The sequence below is a fragment of the Nuphar pumila genome, chromosome 10, assembly GCF_984573655.1.
Source record: "Nuphar pumila chromosome 10, dmNupPumi1.hap1.1, whole genome shotgun sequence".
In the NCBI taxonomy this organism is placed as follows: domain Eukaryota; kingdom Viridiplantae; phylum Streptophyta; class Magnoliopsida; order Nymphaeales; family Nymphaeaceae; genus Nuphar; species Nuphar pumila.
Window position 1 is genome coordinate 118,652,008 of NC_143258.1, and position 6,000 is coordinate 118,658,007.

The window sequence follows — 6,000 nt, forward strand, 5'->3', positions numbered from 1 at the left end:
TGACCTCTTTTACACATCACCTCAAACACCACCACCCCTTCCCCAACCCTGATTCCTTTCTGGTCCATCTGTCGTTCAATGCCACCGGCGGGTAGTGGTGGACCTCTGGCAACCTCTCTGGTGGTGTACTCGCAGCACCCCTTGAAGCTCTCTCTATATAAATTGTTGGACTGCATCTCTGCCATCTGCAGCCTCTCCGGCACGCACCCTTATGCTAGGTCTTCTTCTTCCTCTTCTTTTTCTTTTCATTTTTTTTTCAAATCATAAATGAATTAATGCTTGATAGGGTTTTAATTTTAAGGGTTATATTTGTTTTTTTAATTAGCATAATGCATAAGATTTTTTAGAATTTAGGGTGTTGATTTAGTTTATTTTTTAAATGACATTACATGAATATTTAATTAGGGTTTTAGGGTTTTTTGTGTTTTTTTAATTAACATTATGCATATAATGAATGCTTGATTTTATTAGAATATTGAGGATTTTTTAATTAGCATAAATGTATGAAGTTTTTTAAGATTTAGGGTTTTGATTTGGACTTTTGCAAATAACATGAATGTTTAATTAATGTTTTACGGGTTTTTTTTGTGTTATTTTTTTTTAATTCTCATTAAGCATGATTCTATTAATGAATGCTTGATTTTAGTTATCACTTATCAAACCCCTAAATCTTTGATTTTTGTAAGGATTTAAATTTTATTATTATTTTTCAAATGACATGAATATTTAATTAGGTATTTGTTTTGTTTTTTTTCTCAATCAAAATTAAACATGATTTCATGAATTCATGCTTGATTTTAGTTAGAATTTTAGGGGTTTTATGTTTTTGCAATTAGTATATCTGTGAATGATGTTTGTCAGGATTTATAGATTTGATATTTTTCTATGACATAAATGTTGAGCTATGGTTTTAAGTTTTTTTTTATATTTTTTTAATTATTATTAAGCATGAATTCATGAATAATGAATGCTTGGTTTTAGTTAGAATATTAGGTTTTTTATCAATTAGCATAAATGCATAATTTATGATGTATGTAGGAATTAGAGTTTTGATATTGGCATGAATGTTTAGTTATGGTTTTAAGATTTTTATATGCTTTTCTTTTTTCAATTAACATTAGGCATCAATCTATGAACAATGAAAAATGCTTGATTTTGATTAGAATATTAATGTCTTTATATTTAGTCAATTAACATAAATGATCTCTCTCTCTCTCTCTCTTTAAGTTCTGCCTCAACTTGCTTGACCAAGTGAACTCGGGGCCCTTTTTACTGTGTTTGTGACAACCCTAATTTTGGTTCTTCGCTCTGACCCTGGATGTAAGATTAAGTTTTTGTTCACTTTCATTCTTGGTTAGATCCTTTGGATTTGAGATCTGTGAGCAATCAAACGCTACCATATTGAAAATCTTTAAAATTCCTGCTACAAAAACTAAGCCTAAAGAATAACCCAACCAAAAGAAAACAAGGCTTTAGCTTTTTTTATTTGGTGATGGGGCTTGAACAAGAGGAGCTGTACCATTATCCTTTATAGGTGCCTATTATACCACCAACTTAAAAAGTTGATGAAAAAAGAGATTGGGGGCAGCCAAACTCGATCCACCCACTCAAAAGGTTGAAAAAAAAAAGTATGAAAGGTAATGGTCCTAATGGCTATTTGGAGGATAAAAGTTAACTTTCATGCTTTTTCTGAAGTGGGGATTGCATAATGGCTCAATATGAATGTGACCTTTTCCTCTTAAGCATCCACATGATTGGTTAGTTCTTCATTTAATTATATTTTATATCCTCATGTGCTAGGTCATGAAATATTCAAGGGATCCCTCAAATATACCATCCATATAAAGTTGATTGCCAACCAAGATGCAATTCTTTTTTGTTGGTGCTGTGACCAATTAGGTATTCCAAGTCTCACCAATTAGATCCATTCGGGATCCAGGTCCAGTCAAAGCATGCCCAACATAGCACATGCCTAGCTGCACTTGGATCTTACCAACCAATCTGACAAGCACATTGGATCCACAGTTCTAAGGACCCTGGCTCCATTCAGTCTTCTTAGGTCAAAAAAATTGCTAGGATCTGCCTCTTTGACAGCCTTATGTTGTACCTGGTGTCCTGGACCCTGATAAGACTCCTGACTTGCCCCCTACTAGAACTCCCTCTGACATGGTTGATGCATAGCTAGCCTGCCCTAGGGATGTAAATGAGTCAGACTTGTTTTAGATCTAGGCATTACCAAAATCAGCCAAATCGAATCCGGTGTTGGATGGGGAAAGGTAATACTGAATCCAGATCTAGTTCGCTAAACACATATCTTTTATATGTAATTGGGTCTGATTATCCATCAGATTCAGATGCAAAGCAGAATACAGAATCCAAATCTGATCATTGATCAGGTGCTACTTTGTTTACTAAATTCGGATTGTGATCACATATCCAAACCCAAACCCGATCCTTTGACATCCCAACCCAAATAAACACGGGTTATAAGGTTACATTGCCATTAGGGATTAAATGAATCAGCTTAATCTGGACCTCTGATACAAATTCGACACACTATTCTAAGGTATGGATCATAAAATAAGATCCAAACCTACATTCGATCGTATTTGAACTTACATTATCAAAATTTTAAGGATTTCCTTTGGATTAAAATTCAGGTCGGTGCTTTCTAGATCAAATCCAACTTCTTTGCACCTTTTACTTGTAAAACCTTTTTTCTCAACCTTTTTCTGGGGTCTAGTTTTGGCATTTTAAAGTCTGGATCCAGAATCAACTCTACTCCATTGGATGGAGTTTAGATCTGAATTCTAACTTGCTTCCGAATGCTTTCAATTGGATTCTAATCTACCATGACCCAGCCCGTATTCGATGTGCACCCAAAGCTATTAGTCATGGAGCATTATGGCTTCTAAAAATCCATAACCTCATGATCATAGGTTTTAGTTATAACCCTACCCTTTCTTTATGGTCCTCCCTGTTTCCATTGTATTGTCATGAGCATCAAAAGCTACTGTTTCCCTTTCTTTATAGATCAACATTGCCACGCAATGATGCTACTTTCCGTCAAATTCCCGTCGTCCTTAATAATCTTGTCCATAAAATCCTTGTTGATGTATATGCAATTCTACGTATGCATCTTAGAGACCACTCCTTCCCTCTGAACAACGTTCACTCATCGGTGGTTTCTTCTAATCCAGCTTGTCTGTAGTTTCTTTTTCTTTAGCTTTTTATTTTTTTTATATTTAAATTTTGTTTTCTATATTGTTTGGTTCATGGGTTCAACATTTTGTTGATCTTCATGAGTGGTAATGTTGATTCTCTCTCTCTCTCTCTCTCTCTCTCTCTCTCTCTCTCTCTCTCTCTCTCTCTCGGAATAGAGCACTTAGAAAAGGCTCGTCTATTCTCTTGCTGAAGGTTCCTAATTCCAATTTGACTCCAACAAGAAAAGAAGTTCATCAAGCAGTCATTCCAGCTAGATCTCATTTCATTGGTAGGTTTTTAAAAAATACCAGGAAATATCACCACTCAGTCATGCACACCTAAGGGCACATTTGCCTCCCTATGTAATGTAGATCCGATCTCTAATCTACACTAAAATTCTACAAAAACAACAATTACCACTAATTTTTTCTAGAAAAGCAGGAAATTAAAGACAAATGCAAGAAATAAGGAATAAAACTGAAAATTAAGTGAAAAATAACTGATTTCGTCCAATTCAATTGCCTAACTACAAACATCTCTCATCTATAAATAGATGAGTTATTTTCCTAATTCTAAATAAAATAAATTACCTAGTATGATAACCTTCTAAAAGGATGACATTTATCCTAAATATATGAATCAAGCATAATGATAAAAGAAAATGCAAAAAATAAGGATTAAAACCGAAAAATTAAGTGAAAAGAGAATAACTGATTTCATCCAATTCAACGTCTAACTGCAAATATCTCTCATCTATAAATAGATGAGTTATTTTGATAATTTTAAATTAAATAAATTATCTAGTAAAGATGACACTTATCTTGAATATATGAATTAAGCATAATGATTCAATATCCAAATACAAAATGACCAAGCATCCAAATGCAAAGACTCAAAAAAAAAATCTAAAATGGATCCAAATGATTCATTATCATCCTGATTTTTCTGCTATGCTCTTGCATCAATCTCCTGAGGTTGGAGAAGGCTTGCCCTTAAGTCTGAACCCCACTTGCACTTTTTTCAATTTCATTCGGACTCACAATATGAAATCGGGCCTCTATGTTACACTATACACTTAACGAACCCAGTAAGATCTGCCCCAATGTATGTACTATATAAAGCTAAGAACATTTTTTCGAACCAACCAAAGTCATGAGAGATGCTGTTAGAAAAGTTTTAAAATTGGTGATTTTGTTCCCACCAAAAGTGCTTTAATAAGTTTAGTCTCATATCTAAGAGAAATAAGTTTTCTGGTGGTTTAAATAGAGGGTTACCATTTTTTCGCATCTTCAAAATTTTCGGAGTGAGGCGATTAAAGTTCTAAAGATAGCGATCTTAAGAACGTGCCTCTAGGCTTGAGATCTCCATTTCCACAAATTCATTGTTTTGTTACAGATTTGGACTAACAGATGCCTCCAAAGTAAAACATGTTGAATAAATATAGAGTAGATGGTTGAGACAAAATGTGAACCCACTCAAGGAATCTGACCCGATCCCAAAAAGTTGAATGTTTGAAACATGCTCAAGTCAGATAACATGGGTTTATGTTGGTTTTGGACTTGAACGTATGGTATGCCCTGAAGGTATCCATTACGATCCAAAACTAATTGGTTCCAACCTAAAGGCATACTACATCACTACGTGATGATTCTATCCATATCTTGGAATTAAAAGAAACTAGCCTCAAACTTAGGCCAGAGCTCTTCTCTTTCTGATTTGGTATAAATAAAGAGTTATTTCCAAACTAGAAGATGATAGAGAAGATGTAGAAAAACAACTAAAACTTTGGAAAGAGCATACATAGAGTTGTTTCCAAACAAAACAGAATCAAAGAGATTTGGGTATCCTAAATCCTTTGAAAGAAATGAAAGTGGTGCCAAACAACACGGGCTTTTCAAACTCATTTCTTACCATTTCCCTTTAATTCATTTCCATAAAATCTGCTCAATTGCCATCTTCCAGACCAACACAAAATATGAACACCAAAAAATCATCACAGTATACACACTCATTTTCCATGAAACACACGGTACAATGAGCCAGCTTTTGTGTTGGAAGTAGGACAGGACAATTTCTTAATTGCCAATTGACATCAGCGTAGTTGTTTGAAGAAAATGCATGGGGTCTACCGTTCTACGGAGTGAGTGGGACCCATTCTTAAATGCTATTTATTGATTATCATACGGTGGGATTTTCAAGTGGCCTCCTACTATTTTTACCAATATCATACCACAAGAAAAATAAATATAGAATGAAGCACTCACAGTGGATCAGATTTGGTCAAACTTCTGCTTCAGATTCGACACATTAATCTAGGATATGGTTCACAAAATGAGTGCAGATCAGGTTAGAAGAAATCTTGACGGTCTAAAAATGAACCAAGCCATGGTGGTTGGCATTAGACGAACGACATCAAAGGAACCCTTGATCCACAATCTCAAACGCGATCAGAATACATACTTTCATGGATTCAAACTTATGTGATCAGACTTCGTGATTTCGGATTCCAATTAGTACTTTCTAGAGAACCTCTTATAGAATCCAAATCGAGACTAGAGAACCTCTTAGACTCCAGCTGGTTTGAATAGAACTTGGCTGCCGGCCCTGGAAGACCAGGACCAACCGGCAGATGCAGGCAGCACAAGGAGTTCTCTATCTGTTTCAGATAATTAAACCCAGTAAAGTGAAAACTATTCAACCACCAAACAAAAGCATGCATCAACATACTAGAAAGAGTAATTCGGCTTGAGCCCCACTCCTCCCCCCAAATCAAATCGACAATTAAGCCCATGGGCG